The sequence below is a fragment of the Chionomys nivalis genome, chromosome 12, assembly GCF_950005125.1.
Source record: "Chionomys nivalis chromosome 12, mChiNiv1.1, whole genome shotgun sequence".
NCBI lineage: Eukaryota > Metazoa > Chordata > Mammalia > Rodentia > Cricetidae > Chionomys > Chionomys nivalis.
In genome coordinates this window covers 75,230,174-75,254,612 of record NC_080097.1, presented here as the reverse complement: position 1 = coordinate 75,254,612, position 24,439 = coordinate 75,230,174, and the positions used below count along the sequence as shown (strand labels likewise).

Here is a 24,439-nt window from a genome sequence, read left to right as displayed (position 1 = left end):
TTAACAGTTTTTCCCAGGTGACTGTTTGCCCCTGTATTTTGGACACTGTTTATTCTGGGCAGTAAAAGTACTTTCTGGGTTTCCCTCTCTTGCTCTAAGACAGTCCCGTTCTGAGATATTGTGTCCCTGAAATTATGTTGGAGAGTTTCAGAATGATGTTGCCCTCTGATTGGATTAACAGGGCCTGTGAAGGCTCATGGTCAGCACCAAATGGAAATGCTCTCAGGGTTCTCTCGATATACTTACAGGAAGGAGAGGAGACAAGGAGAAGACTTCGTAGTGATGGAGAAGAATCCTCAATTACCACCTCTCTTAACTGGCATGGTTTTCTTAGAAACCTGAATACCTCAGGTGCTGAACTGGTCCCAGAAACAGAGGTAATTGAGGACAGCAAGGCATACAGTGCAACAGGCAAGGACTAAATTTTTTTCAGCTTAAAGAGATTTTTTATGGGCTTGAGTATCTTTAGGTGTAGGCCCCACCTGTGCTTCACCTGAAACCTTACAATAGATTTCTCCAGGGCATGGTGAGTGCCTGCATCAAAAAAGGCAAGTTTCTATAAAGAGCTCATGGACTTGTCTGAACTTTTAGAGGATGCTAAAATCTTAGTTTCTATTTGGATGTCAGACATGGAAAACCATCATTCATAGCAAACCATTCATAGCAAGCTAGGATGGACACACACTCGGAGGGATCAGACCTTGATTGATTTGCTCTGACTTTGTGCCCACATGAGCTTTCAGGGTGCTTTCTAGATTCTTGTTTGCATTTTGAGCCAGTTATGGAGTCTCTCTTCAAGCTCTTCACTGCATTTCTTTTTTACTCCAAAAGATTTGTGCCTTGTAAATTGACTGGAGCTGTCCCCAAATACCTGTTTGCATCATTTGACATCTTTCCTAGAATAGAGCCCAAATTCTTTCTTATATATTGATACAAAGTTAAGTTATATATTGATACAAAGTTAAATTATATTGACTATTGTATGCATGCATGCTTCTATCTCTGTTTAAAACATTTTTATGTATTGATATATATATATTGTATTGATATTGTATATTTACCATATTGCAGTGTACATTTCTACTTCTGATTAAGATACTTATATCTTGTTTGTGTATTGATATATATTTACCATATTGCAATGTATATTTGTACAGTGTTTATATTTGGAGGTCATTGTCCTCATTTGTTGCACAGTTGTTTATTGTCTTAGTGTTTAAGTTACATAGGTATTGAGAATTATATAGATCAATAGTCATCTAAGTTTGTCATTTATAATTAGACAAATCAGGTTCTTTAGATACATAGAGATTATACTCAGTATAAATAGATAATCTTCAACCTTTTCAAAGAGCTGTAGAAAATGGCCTTTAATCTAACTCAGAGTTTCGTGATAGTGAGACACAATTGCTCCTGGCAACACCAATCTATTCCTAAGAAAATGTTGAGCAGCAAAGACACTCCACCTGGAGCCTTTCTTCTTGGCAGAACTGGTCTTTGGGCAAAGAAATACCAATACCTCAACCACTGACAGAGATACAGACTATCCGTAAATGGAAAAAACGGGACTGTCATATCCTGCCAAGACAGGGTAAGATAGTTTTGACAAGTTTCTTGTCTTTGAAAATGGTATGTCAGTTATGTTAGGCCTTAGCCAAAGTTGGTTGCTTCAACGCTGCAAACGTGAACTTGGGTGATTGCCCAGGTAGCTAGCTGTCTCTGTGATTTGTTGCATGTTTTGGAAGTTGTTTAATTGCACTTCCTAATTACTCAGGTAACATTATTTCCCTTCTCAGATCTTCAATGGGGTTGACAACTATATAAATGTAGTTACTTTCCACTCATGACTTGGCCAAGTTATTTATTATATGACTTAAGCTAGTTAGAATAGGATATTTGTACTTATTGTAAATAATTTCATAGTAGGTTTAGAACTCTCTTATTTAAACAAAAGGGGGAGGTGTTGTGGGAGCTCCTTCCGCTCCTTCAGCCAATAGCCGCTGAGATACCAGCCCATTGGGGCGTGGTCTCTCTCCCTTTAAAAAAGCAGCCACTTCCCTCCGCCCTCTCTCTGGCTTCCAGCTCTGCTTCCAGTGACTAGGCTCCTTTCCTGATTATGCAGAGGGCTGTTGTCTGGGACGGTGATCTATAAGTTTTTCCCCTTTAAATAAATAACCATCCTATTAATTGTAATTCCAAACTGGTGTGGGATTGTTTGTGACTTACGCTTTCAGTGAAGTAGATGACCCTGGTAAAGATGCTGGGGTAAATGTGATGCCAGTAGTCCAGAACCCAACTAACCAGTCCTACCAGGACCCATGAACTGGTTTGGTAGCAGATGAGGGGACCCCCAGAATCACCCTGAGGAGAGAGAGAGAGTAGTTAGTGTGTGATCTGCTTAAGGCCACAAATACCAACTACATGGTAGGATCCTACAGAGCACAGACAGATGAGGACAAACTGAAAACTTATGGACTTTTCTTTTTGCTTACCATGCCTCATGTCTAGAAGGGAAAGTTTAGGGACTTGTAAAAAAAAAAAAAACTAGTTCTGCTAATCTATTGTAGATCCTGGCTCTGTAAACCTTGAACTGATGCAATATATTCAGTCAACTCCTCTTCCTTTGATAACCATGCTTAGATCTATTTTCTCAACTTGTGAACTGGAACTCTTGAAAAAATATGCCCATCCCTTGGCTGGGTAAAGATAGCTCATATCACTGGAACACTTCCAAAAGTTCCTGCATTTGTGGAATCCCTTTAGGAAAATCCCATGGGAAATCCAGTCTATAATGGGGACTATGTCAGCTCAGGAGTCAGAAGCCTGCAGAGATGGGGAAGGCATCAGAATCGAGACATTTGGACCCTGGTTGTGCCACTTCACTTCAGACCAACTATTTTCCTTCTCTGGGACAGTATCCCCAGAAAATCCATTATGTCCAATTGTGAGTTTACTTCTATACCATATAAAGAGTTCCCATAAGACCAGGAGATCCAGCACCAGGGTGAGTCAGTTTCAGATTCGCAGCAGCAGCCTGGGACACGGAACTCAGATGTTCCTCATCCCCCCATATACTTCCTGAACCTCCTGCAGGGGTTAGACTCCCCGGATACTGCCTCTCTCTTCCTATCCCACCCAGCTTGCATCCAGAACCCCCTCTCCCTTCTGCCTTCCTCTCCTCTTTGGGCACATAACATCACCCAGCTCAGCCTGCTTGGGCGCTGGGGCCAAATCGTGCAGGAGTTCCTTTGTCTCAATAGCCTGCCTGCATCAAGCAAGGTAGACGCTTTGTTTACAAGCTACCCAACCAGCACGGAGATCTGATCTCGGCACCAGGACAGCCAGCACCAGGCTGAATCAGTTTCGGACCTGCGGCAGCAGCCCGAGACACGGAACTCAGACATTCCCCATCCCCCCCATACTTCCTGATCTTCCTGCAGGGGCTAGACTCCCTGGATACTCCCTTTCTCTTCCTATCCCACCCAGCTTGCATCCAGAACCCTTTCTCCCTTCTGCCTCCCTCCCCTCTTTGGGCATATAACATCACCCAGCTCAGCCTGCTTGGGCACTGGGGCCGAATCGTGTGGGAGTTCCTTTGCCTTAATAGCCTGCCTGCACCAAGCAAGGTAGGTGCTTTGTTTACGAACTACCCAACCATTATGGAGATCTGATCTCGGCATCAGGAGAGCCATCACTAGGGAGTGTCATCACTAGGACGTACATCAGTGGCCAAGGAAACCTGAACCTGTAAAAGAAGATCCATAGGGGAGCATTTGGAAGAAGAGATGGGCAGGTGTCGATGCAAGAATTCACCCAACAATCTGAAAAACAACATGAAACCACCAAAACCCAGTGACCACACAACAGGAGGACATGAACACCTTAATCAAGAAGAAGTAGAAAAAAATGACTTTATGAAAGTGATAGATGCCCTTAAACAGCATGTAAAAAATGCCCTTATAGAAATGGATGAGAAGTATAACAGAAAGTTTGAAGAATTAAATAAATCAGTGAATGACACCCTAGGAAACCAAGGAAAAACAATCAAACAGATAATGGAAACAATTCAAGACATGAAAACTGAAATGGAGGCAAGGAAGAAAACACAAACAGAGGGCCGACTAGACATGGAAAATCTAGGTAAACGAATAGAGGCTAGAGAAACAAGCATAACCAACAGAATACAAGAGATAGAAGAAATAATATGAGATTCTGAAAATACCATAGAAAAAATAAACACGCTGATCAAAGAAAACAGCAAATCCAACAAACTCTCATCACAAAACATGCAGCAAATCTGGAACATAATAAAAAGACCAAACCTAAGAATAATAGGAGTAGAAGAAGGAGAAGAAGGGCAGCTCAAGGGTCCAGAAAATACATTTAATAAAATTATAGAAGAAAACTTTCCCAACCTTAAGAAAGATATACCTATGAAGGTTCAAGAAGCATACAGAACACCGAATAGGCTGGATCAAAGAAAAACATCTCCTCGCCATATAATAATCAAAACACAAAGCATACAGAATAAAGAAAGACTATTAAGAGCTGCAAAGGAAAAAGGTCAAGTTACTTATAAAGGTAAACCTATCAAATTTACACCTGACTTCTCTATGGAAACCATGAAAGCCAGAAGGTCCTGGATAGATGTACTGCAGAAAATAAGAGACCATGGATGCAAGCACAGAATACTTTACCCAGCCAAGCTTTCATTCACTATAAATGGAGAAAACAAAATTTTCCAGGATAAAAACAAATTTAAACAATACGTAGCCACAAATCCAGCCTTACAGAAAGTAATAGAAGGAAAAGTACAAACCAAGGAATCCAACAACGACCACAATAACTCAGACATCTAGAGACCCTTCACCAGCACAACTCAAAGAAGGAAAACACACAAAATCGACTACTAAAAAAGTGACCGCAGTTAACGAACACTGGACATTAATATCACTTAATGTCAATGGACTCAACTCACCTATAAAAAGGCACAGGCTAAGAGATTGGATACAAAAACAGGGTCCAACATTCTTTTTTTTAAATATTTATTCATTTATTATGTATACAATATTCTGTCTGCATGTATGTCTGCAGGCCAGAAGAAGGCACCAGACTTCATTACAGATGGTTGTGAGCCACCATGTGGTTGCTGGGAATTGAACTCAGGACCTTTGGAAGAGCAGGTAATGCTCTTAACCACTGAGCCATCTCTCCAGCCCAGGGTCCAACATTCTACTGTTTACAAGAACAACACCTCAACAACAAGGATAGGCACCTACTCAGAGTAAAGGACTGGGAAAAGGCTTATCAAGCAAATGGACCTAAGAAACAAGCAGAAGTGGTCATACTAATTTCTAAAAAAGTTGACATCAAACTAAAATCAATCAAAAGAGATGGAGAGGGACATTTTATACTCATAAAGGGAACAATTCATCAGGATGAAGTCTCAATCCTGAATATCTATGCCCCTAACATAAAACCTCCCACGTACGTAAAAGAAACATTACTAAAATTCAAGGCAGCCATCAAACTGCACACACTAATAGTAGGAGACTTCAACACCCCTCTCTCACCAATGGACCGGTCAATCAGACAGAAACCTAACAGAGAAATAAGAGAATTAAGGGAGGTAATGGATCAAATGGACTTAACAGATATCTATAGAACATTCCACCCGAGTAGGAAAGAATATACCTTCTTCTCTGAAGCTCATGGAACCTTCGTGAAAATTGACCACATACTCGGTAACAAAGCAAACCTCCACAGTTACAAAAATATATTAGTAACCACCTCTGTCTTATCAGATCACCATTGATTAAAGTTAGAAGTCAAAAACAATGCTACACCCAGTAAGCCTACAGACTCATGGATACTGAACAGTCAACTACTGAACCACACCTGGGTCAAGGAAGAAATTAAGAAAGAAATTAAAGTGTTCCTGGAATTCAATGAAAATAAAGAAACAACATATTGAAACTTATGAGACACTATGAAAGCAGTCCTAAGAGGGATGTTTATAGCACTAAGTGCCCACTTAAATAAAACAGAGAAAGCACACATTGGAGACTAAAAGCTCACCTGAAAGATCTAGCAAAAAAAGAAGCAGACTCACATAGGAGAAGTAGAAGACTGGAAATAATCAGACTGAGGGCTGAAGTTAAAAAATAGAAACACAGAAAACAATCCAAAGAATTAATGAAACAAAAAGCTGGTTCCTGGAAAAAAAAAAAAAACAAGATTGATAAACCCCTAGCCAAACTAATAAAATGGCAGAGAGAAAATATGCAAATTAATAAGATCAAAAATGAAAAGGGGGACATAACCACAGGCACAGAGGAAATTCTGAGAATCAGGAGGTCTTACTACAAAGACCTATATGCCACAAAACTGGAAAATGTAAAAGAAATGGACACTTTTTTAGATAAATACCATATACCAAAGTTAAACTAGGACCAGGTGAACAATCTAAATAGACCTGTTAGTCATGAAGAATTAAAAGCTGTTATCAAAAACCTCCCTACCAAAAAAAGTCCAGGACCAGATGGTTTCACTGCGAAATTCTACCAGAACTACCAAGAAGACCTAATACCTATACTCCTTAATGTATTTCACAATATAGAATCAGAAGAGTCATGGCCAAATTCCTTCTATGAAGTTGCAGTTACTCTGATACCAAAACCACACAGTGACTCAACAAAAAAGAAAATTACAGGCCAATCTCACTCATAAACATAGATGCAAAAATCCTCAATAAAATACTGGCAAACCGAATCCAAGAAAACATTAGAAAAATTATTCATTATGATCAAGTAGGCTTCATCCCAGAGATGCAGGGCTGGTTCAACATACGAAAATCTATCAATGAAATCCATCATATAAAACTGAAAGAAAAAAACCATATAATTTCATTAGATGCTGAAAAAAAACATTTGACAAAATTCAACATCCCTTTATGTTAAAGGTCTTAGAGAGATTAGGGATACAAGGGTCGTACCTAAATATAATAAAAGCTATTTATAGCAAGCCTACAGCTAACATCAAATAAAATGGAGAGAAACTCAAAGCCATCCCACTAAACTCGGGAACACGCCAAGGCTGTCCACTCTCTCCATACCTTTTCAATATAGTTCCTGAAGTTTTAGCAATATCAATAAGACAACATAAGGGGATCAAGGGGATTCAAATTGGAAAGGAAGAAGTTAAACTTTTGTTATTTGCACATGATATGATAGTATACATAAGTGACCCCAAAAACGGCACCAAAGAACTCCTACAGCTGATAAACATTTTAGTAATGTGGCAGGATACAAGATCAATTCCAAAAAATCAGTCGCCCTCCTATACACAAAGGATATGGAAACAGAGAGGGAAATCAGAGAAGCATCAACTTTCACGGTAGCCACAAACAGCATAAAATATCTTGGGGTAACTCTAACCAAGGAGGTGAAAGATCTATTTGACAAGAACTTTAAGGCATTGAAGAAAGAAATTGAAGAGGATACCAGAAAATGGAAGGATCTTCTTTGCTCTTGTATTGGGAGGATCAAGATAGTAAAAATGTCAATTCTACCAAAGGCAATTTATAGATTCAATGCAATCCCCATCAAGGTCCCATCAAAATTCTTCACTGATCTTTTTTTTTAAAATATTTATTTATTTATTTATTTATTATTGTTTTTAATTAAAATTTCCGCCTGCTCCCCGTTTTCCATTTCCCTCCCCTCCTCCCAAATATTGCCCCCTCCCCCACTCCCCTCCCCCTATCCCAACCCCTCTTTTCCTCCCTCCACTTCATTCCCCCTCCCTCTCGATACTGAAGAGCAGTCCTAATTCCCTGCCCTGCGGGAAGACCAAGGACCTCCCACTTCTATCTAGGTCCAGGAAGGTGAGCATCCAAACAGGCTAAGCTCCCAAAAAGCCACTTCATGTATTAGGATCGAAACCTAGTGCCATTGTCCTTGGCTTCTCATCAGCCTTTATTATCCGACATGTTCAGAGACTCCATTTTCAACCCATGCTTATTCAGTCCCAGTCCAGCTGGCCTTGGTGTGCTCCCAATAGATCAGTTCCACTGTCACAGTGGGTGGGTGCACCCCTCGTGGTCCTGACTTCCTTGCTCATGTTCTCCCTCCTTCTGCTCCTCATTTGGACCTTAAGAGCTCCCACCGTTGCTCCAAATTGGGTCTCTGTCTCTATCTCGATCCATCGCCACATGAAGGTTCCACAAGTTCCCAGTTTTTACCTGGCAATCTTGTCTACTTCCCCATCCAGGCGGATGCCTATATGTTTTTCTTTGGGTTCATTTTCTTATTTTTGGAAATCAGTGTGGCTATTTCTCAGGAAATTTGGGATCAACCTACCCCAAGATCCAGTAACACCACTCTTGGGAATATAACCAAGAGATACCCGATCATATGACAAAAGTATCTGTTCAACTATGTTCATAGCAGCATTGTTTGTAATAGCCAGAACCTGGAAACAACCTAGATGCCCTTCAATGGAGGAATGGATGAAGGAAGTGTGGAATATATACATATTAGAGTACTACTCAGCGGTAAAAAGCAATGACTTCTCGAATTTTGCATGCAAATGGATGGAAATAGAAAACACTATCCTGAGTGAGGTATCCTAGACCCAAAAAGAAGATCATGGGATGTACTCACTCATAATTGGTGTCTAGCCATAAATAAAGGACAATGAGCATATAATTTGTGATCTTCACAGAACTTGAGAGGCCAATAATCAACTTTATATGGAAAATCAAAAAACCCAGGATAGCCAAAACAATCTTATACAATAAAGGAACTTCTGGAGGCATTACCATCCCTGACTTCAAACTCCATTACAGAGCTACAGTAATGAAAACAGCGTGGTATTGGCATTTAAACAGAGAAGTTGACCAATGGAATCATATAGAAGACACGGATTTTAACCCACAAACCTTTGAACACCTCATTTTCGATAAAGGAGCTAAAAATATTCAATGGAAGAAAGAAAGCATCTTCAACAAATGGTGCTGGCACAACTGGATGTCAACCTGTAGAAGAATGAAAACAGACTCATATCTATCACCATGCACAAAACTCAAGTCCAGATGGATCAAAGACCTCAATATCAACCTGAACACACTGAACCTGATAGAAGAGAAAATGGGAAGTACCCTACAACATATGGGCACAAGAGATCGCTTCCTATGTATAACCCCAGCAGCACAGACATTAAGGATAACATTGAATAAATGGGACCTACTGAAACTGAGAAGCTTCTGTAAAGCAAAGAATACTGTCACTAAGACAAAAAGGCAACCTACTGACTGGGAGAAGATCTTCACCAATCCCACAACAGACAAAGGTCTGATCTCCAAAATATATAAAGAACTCAAGAAACTAGACCGTAAAAGGCTAATCAATCCAATTATAAAATGGGGCACTGAGCTGAACAGAGAATTCTCAACAGAAGAAGTTCAAATGGCCAAAAGAAACTTAAGGTCATGCTCAACCTCCTTAGCGATCAGGGAAATGCAAATCAAAACAACTTTGAGATATCATCTTATGCCTGTTAGAATGGCTAAAATCAAAATAATAAAATCAAAATAATAAAATCAATGATAGTCTTTGCTGGAGAGGTTGTGGAGGAAAGGGTACCCTCATCCATACTAATGAATATCTTGCATATCACCATAGAACCTTCATCTGGAGATGGATGGAGATAGAGACAAAGTCCCATATTGGAGCACCGGAACGAGCTCCCAGGGTCCCAATGAGGAGTAGAAGGAGGGAGAACATGAGCAAGGAAGTCAGGACCACGAGGGGCGCACCCACCCACTGAGACAGTGGGGCTGATCTATTGGGAGCTCACCAAGACCAGCTGGATTGTGACTGAAAAAGAATGGAATAAAACCTGACTCTCTGAACATGGCAGAAAATGAGGGCTGATGAGAAGCCAAGGACAATGGCACTGGGTTTTGCTCCTACTTCATGTTCTGGCTTTCTGGGAGCCTAGCCAGTTTGGATGCTCACCTTCCTAGACCTGGATGGAGTGGGGAGGACCTTGGATTATCATAGGGCAGGGACCCTGAAGGCTCTTTGGACTGGAGAGGGAGAGGGAGAGGGGTGGGGGGAAGGAGAGAGGAGGGGGCGGAGGGGGAGGGAAATGGGAGGCTGGGAGGTGGCAGAAATTTTTTTTTCAATAAAAAAGAAAAAAAAGAGTTCCCATAAGAAACTGACAACCCAACAACAAAGTGAGAAACTTAAATGAAACATCACAAAAGACAGCATATAACAATGAACATACAAAATGCACTGAGGCCTTTCACTAAGGCTACCAACCCAGAACAGTGCGTGCCGGACTAGAGGGCAGGCCTCAAGGTCCCCGCCAGGGAATGCGGGCCCTTCCTGCTGGGGCTGCAGTGACTGCTGTGCTCTCTTGGACCCGCTCTGCCTGCCTCCTACTTTCCTTGGTCCCTGGCTCATTGGGCTACCAGGAGACCCTGTGTAGGTGCTGAGAAGTTCCATCTGGACGGGTGAGTGTGTGCTATCCTGGGGCGGACTGTCCTGGTAGAGAGCACAAACCCCCCTACACTAAGGCTACCCAACCAGAGCAGTGAGTGCCTGCCTAACGGGCAGGCCTCAGCAACCCCAGAAAGGGAGCACAGGCACCTCCAGCTTGTACTGCAGTGTCGCCTGTGTTCTACTCGACCCCGCCCTACCCTTTGCATTCGCCCTTCTTTCCGCTGGTCATTGGAATACCAGTTGTTCATGTTTTGGTGTTGAGGAGTCCATCTGGAAGGGAACGGTTCCTGCCCCTACACTGAGGAGATACACACAGAGAGTTAGTCACATCAAAGACTGGACCAAGAAACCAGGCCTCTCCTGGCTCCATTTGAAGGAAGAGATGGGCAGGAGCCAATGCAAGAATTCCCCCAACAACTTGAAAGGCAACGTGACATCACTAGAATCCAGGAATCCCGAAATAAGAAGTGTACACCCTAATCCAGAAGAATTAGAAGAATTCGACTCAAAAGTGAATTATATGAAAATAAAAGAGGACCTTAAACAGGAAGTGAAAAACTGCCATAATCAATTAGAGATTTCAAACAAAAAGGAAGAGGAAATGAATAAATAGATCAAAGATACCCAAGAAAACCAAGAGAAACAAGAAAAAGTAATCAAACAGGTAAGGGAAACGGTTCAAGACTTGAAGAATGAAGTGGAAGTAATGAAGAAAACACAAACCAAGGGAAGGATGGAGATGGAAAATTTGGATAAACGAACGGGAACTACAGAGACAAGTACCACCAACAGATTACTAGAGATAGAAGAAAGAATCTCAGACACTGACGATACCATAGAGAAAATAAACACTCTGATCAAATAAAACAGCATAACCAACAAATTCTCATTACAAAACATTCAGGAAATCTGGGACACAATAAAAAGGCCAAACCTAAGAATAATAGGGATAGAAGAAGGAGAAGAAGTACAACTAAATGGTCCAGAAAATATATTTAATAAAATTATAGAAGAAAACTTTACCAACCTTAAGAAAGATATTCCTTTGAAGGTCCAAGAAGCATACAGAACACCGAATCGACTGGATCAAAAAAAAATCTCCTCGTCATATAATAATCAAAACACAAAACATACAGAATAAAGAAAGAATATTAAGAGCTGCAAAGGAAAAAGGTCAAGTTACCTATAAAGGTAAAGCTATCAGACTTACACCTGATTTCTCTATGGAAACCATGAAATCCAGAAGGTCCTGGATAGATGTACTGCAGAAACTAAGAGACCATGGATGCAAGCCCAGACTACTATACCCAGCCAAGCTTTCATTCACTATAAATGGAGAAAACAAAGTTTTCCAGGATAAAAACAAATTTAAACAATACGTAGCCACAAATCCAGCCTTACAGAAAGTAATAGAAGGAAAATCACAAACCAAGGAGTCCAACAATGCCCATAATAACTCAGACATCTAATGACCCTTCACCAGCACAACTTGAAGAAGGGAAACACACAAACTCTACTACCAAAAGAAAGAGAGAAAGAAAGGAAAAATGACAGGAGTTAACAACCACTGGTCATTAATATCACTTAATATCAATGGACTCAACTCACCTATAAAGAGGCACAGGCTAAGAGACTGGATACGAAAACAGGATCCAAATTCTGCTGCTTACAAGAAACACACCTCAACCACAAAGACAGACTTCTACTCAGAGTAAAGGGCTGGGAAAAGGTTTATCAAGCAAACGGACCTAAGAAACAAGCAGGTGTGGCTATACTAATTTCTAAGAAAGTTGACTTCAAACTAAAATCAATCAAAAGAGATGGAGAGGGACATTTTTTACTCATAACAGGAACAATTCACCAGGATGAAGTCTCAATCCTGAATATATATGCCCCTAATATAAAAGCACCCACTTATGTAAAAGAAACATTACTAAAACTCAAGGCAGTCATCAAACCACACACACTAATAGTAGGAGATTTCAACACTCCTCTCTCACCAATGGACAGGTCAATCAGACAGAAAACTAACAGAGAAATAAGAGGATTGAGGGAGGTAATGAATCAAATGGACTTAACAGACATCTATAGAACATTCCACTCAAATAAGAAAGAATATACCTTCTTCTCTGAAGCTCATGGAACCTTCTCAAAAATAGACCACATACTCGGTAACAAAGCAAACTTACACAGTTACAAAAAAATATCGGTAACCACCTGTGTCTTATCAGATCAGCATTGATTAAAGTTAGAATTCAACAACAATGCTATCCCCAGAAAGCCTACGAACTCATGGAAACTGGACAGTGAACTAATGAACCACACCTGGATCAACGAAGAAATAAAGAAAGAAATTAAAGTCTTTCTTGAATTCAATGAAAACGAAGACTCAACATACTCAAACTTATGGGACACTATGAAAGCAGTGTTAAGAGGAAAGTTCGTAGCATTAACTGCCCACTTAAAGTAAACGGAGAAAGCACACATTGGAGACTTAATAGCCCACCTGAAAGCTTTAGAAAAAAAAGAAGCAGACTCACCTAGGAGAAGTAGAAGACTGGAAATAATCAAATTGAGGGCTGAAATCAACAAAATAGAAACACAGAAAACAATCCAAACAATCAATGAAACAAAAAGCTGGTTCTTGGAGAAAATCAATAAGATTGATAAACCCCTATGCAAACTAATCAAACGGCGGAGAGAGAATACACAAATTAACAAAATTCAGAAACAAAAAGGAAGACATAACCACAGACACATAGGAAATTCAGAGAATCATTAGATCTTACTACAAAAACCTATATGCCACAAAATTGGAAAATGTAAAAGAAATGGACACCTTTTTAGATAAGTACCATATACCAAAGTTAAACCAGGACCAGGTGAACAATCTAAGTAGACCTGTTAGTCGCGAAGAATTAGAAGTTGTTATAAAAAACCTCCCCACCAAAAAAAGCCGAGGTCCAGACGGCTTCAATGTAGAATTCTACCAGAACTTCCAAGAAGACCTAATACCTATACTCCTTAATGTATTTCACAATATAGAAACAGAGAAATCATTGCCAAATTCCTTTTATGAAGCTGCAGTTACTCTGATACCAAAACCACACTAAGACACAACCAAGAAAGAGAACTACAGGCCAATCTCACTCATGAACAGTGACTCAAAAATACTCAATAAAATACTGGCAAACCGAATCCAAGAACACATTAGAAAAATTATCCATTATGATTAAGTAGGCTTCATCCCAGAGATGCAGGGCTGGTTCAACATACGAAAATCTATCAATGTAATCCATCATATAAATAAACTGAAAGAAAAAAACCATATGATCATTTCATTAGATGCTGAAAAAGCATTTGACAAAATTCAACATCCCTTTATGATAAAGGTCTTAGAGAGATTAGGAATACAAGGGTCATACCTAAGTATAATAAAAGCTATTTATAGCAAGCCGTCAGCTAACATCAAATTAAATGGAGAGAAACTCAAAGCTATTCCACTAAAATCAGGAACACGACAAGGTTGTCCACTCTCTCCATACCTCTTTAATATAGTGCTTGAAATTCTAGCTATAGCAACAACATAAAGGGATCAAAGGGATTCAAATTGGAAAGGAAGAATTTAAACTTTCATTATTTGCAGATGATATGATAGTGTACATAAGCGACCCCAAAAACTCCAGCAAAGAACTCCTTCGGCTGATAAACAGCTTTAGTAGTGTGGCAGGATACAAGATCAATTCCAAAAAATCAGTTGCCCTCCTATACACAAAGGATAAGAAAGCAGAGAGGGAAATCAGAGAAGCATCACCCTTCACGATAGCCACAAATAGCATAAAGTATCTTGGGGTAACTCTAACCAAGGAAGTGAAGGATCTATTTGACAAGAACGTTAAGTCTATGAAGAAAGAAATTGAGGAGGATACCAGAAAATGGAAGGATCTCTCTTGCTCTTGGACTGGGAGGATCAACATAGTAAAAATGGCAATTCTACCAAGGGCAATTTATAGCTTCAATGCAATCCCCATTAAAATCCCATCAAGGGCTGGAGAGATGGCTCAGTGGTTTAGAGCATTGCCTGCTCTTCCAAAGGTCCTGAGTTCAATTCCCAGCAACCACAGGGTGGCTCATAACCATCTGTAAAGAGGTCTGGCGCCCTCTTCTGGCCTTCAGGCATACACACAGACAGAATATTGTATACATAATAAATAAATAAATATTTAAAAAATAAATAAATAAAATAAAATAAAATCCCATCAAAATTCTTCACAGATCTTGAGAGGACAATAATCAACTTTATATGGAGAAACAAAAAACCCAGGATAGCCAAAACAATCTTATATAATAAAGGATTGTCTGTAGGCATTACCATCCCTGACCTCAAACTCTATTACAGAGCCTCAGTATTGAAAACAGCTTGGTATTGGCATAAAAACAGAGAAGTCAATCAATGGAACCAAGTCGAAGACCCTGATTTTAACCCACAAACATATGAACACCTAATTTTTGATAAAGGAGCTAAAAGTATTCAATGGAAAAAAGAGAGCATCTTCAACAAATGGTGCTAGCAGAACTGGTTGGCAACCTGTAGAAGAATGAAAATAGATCCCTATCTATCATCATGCACAAAACTCAAGTCCAAATGGATTAAAAACCTCAATATTAGTCAGAACGCGCTGAACCTGATAGAAGAAAAAGTGGGAAGTACTCTACAACATATGGGTACAGGAGATCACTTCCTACATTTATCCCCAGCAGCACTGACATTAAGGACAACATTGAATAAATGGGACCTCCTGAAAATGAGTAGCTTCTGTAAAGCAAAGGACACTGTCACTAAGACAAAAAGGCAACCTACTGACTGGGAGAAGATCTTCACCAACCCTGAAACAGACAAAGGTCTGATATCCAAAATATATAAAGAACTCAAGAAACTAGACTTTAAAATGCTAATTAACCCAATAAAACATGGGGCACTGAACTGAACAGAGAATTCTCAACAGAAGAAATTCAAATGGCCAAAAGACACTTAAGGTCATGCTCAACCTCCTTAGCGATAAGGGAAATGCAAATTAAAACAACTTTGAGATACCATCTTACACCTGTCAGAATGGCTAAAATCAAAAACACCAATGATAGCCTTTGCTGGAGAGGTTGTGGAGAAAGGGGCACACTCATTCATTGCTGGTGGGAATGCAAACTTGTGCAACCACTTTGGAAATCTTTGTGGCGATTTCTCAGGAAATTTGGGATCAACCTACCCCAAGATCCAGTAATACCACTTTTGGGAACATACCCAAGAGATGCCCCATCAAATGCCAAAAGTATCTGTTCAACTATGTTCATAGCAGCATTGTTTGTAATAGCCAAAACCTGGAAACAACCTAGATGCCCTTCAATGGAGGAATGGATGAAGAAAGTGTGGAATATATACATATTAGAGTACTACTCAGCGGTAAAAAACAATGACTTCTCGAATTTTGCATGTAAATGGATGGAAATAGAAAACACTATCCTGAGTGAGGTATCCCAGACCCAAAATAAGAAACATGGGATGTACTCACTCATAATCGGTTTCTCGCCATATATAAAGGACATTGATCATATAATTTGTGATCCTAGAGAAGCTAAATAAGAAAGTGAACTCAAAGAAAATCGTATAGTCATCCACCTGGAGAGGGGAAGTAGACAAGATTACAGGGCATAAACTGGGAACTTGTGGGTGAGGTGGTATGGGACAAAGGGGAAATGGGATGAGAAACATGAGAAGGGGAGGATGGGAGGAGCTCGGGGAATTGGGATGGTTGGGATATAGGAAGGGTGGATACGGGAGCAGCGAAGTATATATCCTAACTAAGGGAGCCATCTTAGGGTTGGCAAGAGACTTGACTCTAGAGGGGTTTGCAGGTGTCCAGGGAGATGTCCCCAGCTGGTACCTTGGACAACTGAGGAGAGGGAACCTGAAATGACCCTATCCTATACTGATGAATATCTTGCATATCACCTTAGAACCTTCATCTGGCGATGGATGGAGGTAGAGACAGAGTCTCAATTTGGAGCAACGGTCTGAGCTCTTAAGGTCCAAATGAGGAGCAGAAGGAGGGAAAACATGAGCAAGGAAATCAGGACCACTAGGGATGCACCCATCCACTGTGACAGTGGAACTGATTTATTGGGAGCCCACCAAGGCCAGCTGGTCTGGGACTTAATAAGCATGGGTTGAAACTGGACTCTCTAAGCATGGCAGACAATGAAGTCTGATGAGAAGCCAAGGATAATGGCACTAGGTTTCGATCCTAATACATGAACTGTCTTTGTGAGCTTAGCCTGTTTAGACGCTCACCTTCCTGGACGTAGATAGAAGACCTTCGTCTTCCCGCAGGGCAGAGAATTTGGACTGCTCTTCAGTATCGAGAGGGAGGGGCAATGGTGTGGGGGGAGGAGATGAGGAGTGGGGATAAGGAGAGGGGAGTGGGGGGAGGGGGCAATATTTGGGAGGAGGGGAGGGAAATGGGAAACGGGGAGCAGGTGGAAATATTAATTAAAAAAGAATAAATAAATAAATAAATAATATAAAAAGAAAAAGATAAAAGAGCAAAATATGTTCATATGTTGAGCTCTCTCTAAGGGGAAGGATGGTGGAGCATGAAGAATGTACAAATCAAACATCAGCAGCTGCTGGTGGATTTAACTACAGGTTTTGGTTTTTTTTTAGAATCTGGAAAAAATACTTTGATACAAAATAGAAAAATGCAGTAGCAAAACTTATACAATGAAATAAACCAGAATACTTTTGTAACTATAAACATCGATTATATTTAATGAAATGGTATATGCTAAGTACAATATTTTCAAATATTAGAGGATGAATAATAAGATATACTTCAAATGCTCTAAGAGTGACTATTGGGCATTACTGTGCAAACCTTTCCTAGCATTGCTGAACTTAGATCTTGTAAATCCTTCATGTTTGTCCACATTGCTTGCTGGATCTTCTGGATCCCCATAAAAGCATGACAGCGCTGCACTCAGTCACCCGATGCTTCACGGGTCATCTGTCATTTACTTTGCAGTTTTGCCAACTGTAGATGATGCTTCTGTATGTGAGAAATTGCCATATCCTTTTCTGTGCAAAGTTAAGACCCAGTCATTTTCTTCTGAGTACTCATTTATAAAATTTCCATTTCTCTATGTTCAACCTCCTTCTCATATTTAAGCATGGAAGCCACAATTAAAGATTCCACAATCTGTATTGCTGAGAGTTCTCTCTAAACCATGTGATGTTCATTTTGCTGGTTCTGTGTCCTGACTGCCAGTATTATATTAAAATGAAAGAATGGGGGCTTCATAGGAATAAAATCTTTTAAAAATTTAAAAAAAAAAACGCACTTAGTTCCCGAAAGGGAGATTGGTACCAGAAGCATACTAAGTCAGCACTGAAAACATTACCAAACTGTTTACTTACAAATTACATATTTGTGTATATGTTATGCCTCAATAAAAAGTATAAGATATGCAACAAAAATTGATGTTAGGATTTGCTAAAGCTATCCTGAAGGAGACTATTGAGGCATGAACCCAAGGAAAACAAGTAGAGGTAATGAAACAAGAAGTGTGGGCATCTCCAGAAACACTAGAGGAACTGAGATAGAATAGGCATGGGGAAAATACATGACTGCCTTACTCACCCCGCAGATGGATTTTCCTGTGGAGGGGACCCCGGCACACAACATTTCCTCATGCACATAGTCCTTGCTTTGGCATGGTCTTCGCCCATATAAGGCATTACAGAACTCATTCTCAAGGATGCCCACTTCACCCTCTTGCAGCGAGAAGGGTGGTAACAGTTTTGCTGTGAAAATAAGGAGGAGAAAATAAGGATGGACACTGTGACTTAGATGGGAAGTCCAGGCTACTCTTACTGATGCTCACCATAGGACATCTGAGTGTCAAATTCTGTTTCCATCTTCTACCTACTTCTCATGAACTTCTCTCCTTTTTCTCAAAAACTCCCACTTACCTTCCTCATCTCTCTCACAGCAGTATACCACAAATCTACTATATAGAGGCAAATCCTACTAACATATTGTGTCCAATGTTGTTAAGCAACCTTTATCACTAATCTTTATCCTATGTTTTTATCCACCCATTCACCCATACACCCACTTATTTTTCATTACCTTTATCAATTTATCCATTTCTAGACCCATCCTTCCATCCATACATTCTTTCATTAGTGTCTCCATCTATCTTGCTGCCTCATACCTGCTAACATTTCTATTCACAACACCTATGCACCAATATTCTTTCCTTCCTTCCTTCCTTCCTTCCTTCCTTCCTTCCTTCCTTCCTTCTTCTTCTCCCTTACTCACTTGACTTCACCTCACTCACCTATCCACTGACTATGTCACCAATAGCCTTGCACTAGTTAAAGTAATACAAATAACATTTTTAGTTGGGAGAACCAGAAAAACTAAGTTTATTTACTCATTTGTGTCAAAGAAATAACACAAGGAGAGGTGACAGTACAAATTGTCTACTTTAGTATACATAATTAAGTAAAATGCAGATGGGAGACTGTAAAAATAAATCTAAACCAATCATACCAAGACTAAAGGGGAGAGAAAATTGCAGAGAAAAAAAGAGGTCCTGGGGTGGAAATGACCTCAAACATATTCAAGGAGAATTAAGGAAGCTGAGGTTGGGTTAATGAGGGAAGAAGCAGGTGATGAAGCAAAAATGGATCAGGGTGCTATCATCACATAAGACTTTGACGGGGATTTTTTAAAATTTTTATTGAAAGCACAAGTGAGAAGGTAGTGGGGGGTTATGAAAAGGAAAATGAAATGGCTATGTTATAAAGCAATGCTGATGGCCACGTAGAGACTCATGTAAAAGCACATAAGAATAAAAGTGGAGAACCATTTTAGAAACTACACTCAAGAAATGGGAGTTAATTATGCTAGGCTATGTAACAGCAGCACTGTGCAGTATCCATCAGGTATTAGACTGGTATTGTAAAACAAAATGTGGACCCTGCTTTCAGGAATGTGTGCATGGTTGGAAGGAGCAAAGTTCCTCGGGAAGACATGTTCTTCCCAAAACACCTAAAATACATTTTTTGAGAATAAATGTGTCAAATTGTGATCTTACAAAGAAGTAAAAATCTACATTCTTTTTTATTTACATTATTCCATATTTCTAAGTCATAATCCTTAAATAAATACTTCCAGGTATGACTCTGCATTCGTTTCTCTACTTTCAATCTAAAGTAATAAAAGCTAGGGGATTTTGGTGGTTCACTGGTAGAGCCTTTTCTAATATGTGCAAGGCACTGGGACCAATCCTCAATACCAGAAACAAACAAACAAGCAAATGAAACCAAAATGATTTCTCCACTATGTAGTTCATCTGACAAGACTGATAAAGCCAGTTGAGATTAAACACTTTAGAGCTGCAATAGTTCTCACTTAATCATGCATTCTCAGTGGTCTCAAATCACATGTGACTCTCCGCTTTCCTCAAGCACTTCCAAGATGTTTGGTAATTACATGTATTATACTTGGATATTAAGTATTCAGGCCAGTGTGTTTGAGGCCTTGCACTCAGCCTGTAACACTATTAGTAACTAAATATCCTATTAGGAAGAGGTAGAGCCTGGTGGTAGGAAGTTAGGTCATTGGACATGTGTGTCTGTTAAGAAGATACTAGTACACTGGCCTCTGATCTTCCTCTTTATTTGCTTCCTGACAACCATAAGGTATGCATTATTCTACCACACATTTCCTCACCACAACGTGCTGCTTCACCACAGGTCCAAAACAAAAGGGCCAAATTATCATGGTCTGGAAGCTCTGAGCTAAATCTGTGAGCTAAAATCAACCTTACCTTTTAAAACTGATTATATCAGGTATTTTGTTACAGTGCTGGAAACTTGATTTACATGGAATGGAATAGCCTCTACACATAACCTTTGAGTTTAATCAAATCACCTCAGATCCATGATTGATTGAAATCTTAGAATAAAAAGACAATTAATATTAAAAGAACCTAGATTCTAAATGGCAAATGTCAACAGTTCCCACCTTCAGACCCTGGACTGCAGGGAAGTTTGTGGCTATGGACTCTTCACACTTTCAGGGTTATAAGACTCTATAATGGCCTTTTCATGTCATAGGCTATGGAGGTGAGGTACCAACCTGGGTCTCTTGCCAGCTGAGACATTTTTCTTCCTCTTCTCCCTGCCCTCACTCCCTCTCCAACTTTCCTTTCACTTAATGTCTTCAGAAAGCATTCCCCATCCAGTTATCCAACAGGATGTGTAGTTGTGGAGCTGTGAATCTTTAGGTGGGAAGCAGGCAAACACAACATAGGATGTGAAGTTCATGGGCAGATGCAGCTGCAGCATTGCAATGTCACTCCCAAAGGAATGAAACTTCTCAAAGTCTGGGTGTTTGATGATACGATTCACAGACATCTTCTGAGTGTGCTGTGCTTTCTGCTATAGCTGAGTATTCCCCAGCAGAACCTGATAGCCCCCTGGGGCCTGGGATTTGCTGAAAGACAAAAGAGTCCATCATCATCATCATCATCTCTGAGTGGGAGGATAGCCCGGTATTCCTGAACCCTCACTTATCACTGGTCACTCTGCCCTGATTCCATGCATAATGGTCTCTCCCTTTCTGACAGTCAAGTGTTATGGTGGGTGTAATGAGAATGGCCTCCACAAATTCATACATCTGAATGTTTGGTACCTAATTAATTGGTAGAACTGTTTGGGAAGTACTAGAAGATGTGCCTTTGTTGGAGAAGGTGTGGTACTGGGATGGCTTTGAGGTTTTAAAAGCCCTAGTAATTCCTAATTACATCTCATTTTCTGCCATGTGCCTGAAGATGTAAAGCTCTCAGGTACTGCTCTAGTGCCATGTCTGCCCACCTGCTGTTGTGTGCTCCCTGCCATGACGATCACGGATTCTAATCCCCTAGAATAGGGAGTCTCAATAAACATTTTTAAACTGCTTTGAACACAGTATCTCATCATCGCAATAGAAATATAACTAAGACAGAATTTGATACCAGGGAATGGGCTATTGCTGTCACAGACCTGGTCAAGTTGGTTTTATTAAAAAAGAGCAAGTAGGGGAAAATATAAAATGTATAGTTTGAAGAGAAAAGGAGCACCATAAAATTTAATATTGGAGACTTGATTTACGCTGAAAGAGATAAGGAGAATGAGGGGAGGGTGGTAAAGGCAATGGTGTCCTCAGGGTAAGACTTCACACAGCTATCCCTGCAACTTATTAAAAGGAAAGGTCTAAGGAAGTATTTGTTCCTAAAGAGCAACAAGTCAAGGATTATGCAAATGTAATTTGAGGGAGTCAAGTTTTATCCTGAACAGCAAGCAGAATTGGTGGCATCAGCTATGTAATTCTGACTTTAAAGTCATGGAGGTTACAGAGTAAAAGGTTTGTGGAATATTTCTCTGTTAAGAAAAGCTTCCCTGCAAGGAAGCCCAGTGAGGCCATTGTGTGAAGGTGTGAAGGTGAAGCCTGGGTTGTGCTGGAGACCTCAGAATACAGGAGGTGCTAGAACTGCAACTGTAGGATACCTGTCAAGGGAAGTTGAACCAATCCAAAAGAGAAAAGTTATGTTGCAGTCAGAAAAGCTGGAAGGGTAGAACCATGTAAGTCATTTGACACTGGAAATAGAGCTTCGTGATTTGGAGTTTAGCCTGCTGGGTTTCCATCTTGCATTGGTCCATTACTTCCTCACTGTAGTTCTGTTCCTTCCTTTTTGAATGTTAATGTATATTGTAATACCATTGGATGTTGGAAGAATGTAATTTGTTTTTTTATCTTATAGGGGTAACAATTAAGAGATTGTTCTGAATCTCATAAGAGACTTTGTACTTTGAAATGGTGTTGAGACTGAAAGACTTGGAAATATCTTAAGTTGTCCTAAATGCATTTTTGCATTATGATATGGCCACAGCCTAAAGGGGTCAGGGAGTAGAATGTGGTACTTTAAATGAGAATGACCTCCATAGGCTAATATGTTTGAATATTGGGTCCTTAGTTGGAAGAACTGCTTGGGAAGGATTAGGAGCAGTGGTCTTGATAGAGGACATGTGTCACTTGGGGGGGTGAGTTTTGAGGTTTCAAAAGCCTAATCCATTCTCATTTATATCTGTTTCTCCACTTTGTACATGTGGTTTCATATTTAAGCTATCAGCTACATTGTACTGCTCCAGCACCATGCCTACCTGCTGCCATACTCCTTGTCATAATGGTCATGAACTCAAACCCTCTGAAACTGTGAGCCCCAGTAAACATTTTCCTTTATAAGTTGCCTTGGTCATGATGTCTCATCATGACAATAGAAAAGTAACTAAGAGGAGTGAGTGCCTGACCAGTGGCCGACCTGACATCCTGAAAGGGGAACTCAGGCACCCCCCATTCCGCTAAACTTTCTGGCCATTCAGCAGGGGCTTCCCCCTGGCTACTACCTTACTATTCTTATCCCATCTAACTTGCCCCCAAAACACCCCTCTCCTTCTGCAAGGTCATAGGATTCCCCAACTCAGCCAGCTCTGGGACTGAGGGTCTGGGGACAAAGTGGTGAAGGCAACTTCTGCAGGACTTTCTTTGTCCCACTGAGCCTGCAGCCAGTGAGCATGCCCTTTTGTCTGTGAGGTCCCTGGGCAGTAAGTGGCCCGGATCCTGTACCAGAAGATCCATCTTTCTGGAGGGGTGAGTGAGTGCCCTGCCAGCCAAGCTCCCCTCATTCCCCTAAACTTTCTGGCCATTCAGCAGGGGCTTCTCCCTGGCTGCTGCCTTACTGTTCTTATCCCAAACCAACTTGCCCCCCAAGCACCCCTCTCAATCTACGGGGTCATAGGGTTCCCCAATTCAGCCAGCTTTGGGACTGAGGGTCTGGGGACAAAGTGGTGAGGGCAACTGCTGCAGGTCTTTCTTTGTCCCACTGAGCCCACAACCAGCAAGCCAACCCTTTTGTCTGTGAGGTCTCTGGCCAGAAAGTGGCCTAGACCCTGTACCAGAAGATCCATGTTTCCGGAGGGCATTTGAAGGAAGAGATGGACAGGCACCAATATAAGAATTTCTCCAACAACCTGAAAAACAACATGATAGCACCAGAATCCAGCAAACAAAACAGGAAGACTTGAACACCCTAATAAAAAGACGTAGAAGAAATAGACTTTAAACATAACATTATGAAAGTGATAGAGTCCCCTAAACAGGAAGTGAAAAACTCCCTTAAAGAAATGGATGAGAAGAATGACAAAAAGCTTGAAGAAATGAATAAATCCCTCAAAGATACCCTAGGAAACCATGAAAAAGCAATCAAACAGGTAATGAAACAGTTAAAGACTTGAAAACTGAAATGGAGATAATGAAAAAAAAACACAAACCAAGGGATGGCTAGATATGGAAAATCTGGGTAAACAAACAGGGACTACAGAGACAAGTAAAACCAACAGAATACAAGAGATAGAAGAAATAATCTCAGACACTGATGATCCTATAGAGGAAATAAACTCATTGATCAAAGAAAACAGCAAATCCAACAAATTCTTAACACAAAACATCCAGGAAATCTGGGACACCATGAAAAGAGCAAACCTAAGAATAATAGGGGTTGAAGAAAGAGAAGAAGTAGAGCTCAAAGGCCCAGAAAATATATTCAACAAAATTATAGAAGAAAACTTTCCGAAACTAAAGAAGAATATTCCTATGAAGGTACAAGAAGGATACAGAACACCAAATAGACTGGATCAAAAAACAAAAAAAAACCATCCCCTCGCCATATAATAACCAAAACACAAAACATACAGAATAAAGAAAGAATATTAAAAGTGGCAAAGGAAAAAGATCAAGTAACATATAAAGGTGAACCAATCAGAATTA

At 40.3% G+C, this 24,439-nt stretch overlaps 1 pseudogene; it reads right to left on the bottom strand.

The window, feature by feature from the left end:
• LOC130884744 (putative serine protease 47) lies at positions 1 to 23,580 on the bottom strand (annotated as a pseudogene).
• Positions 23,581 to 24,439: the final 859 nt, after the last annotated feature.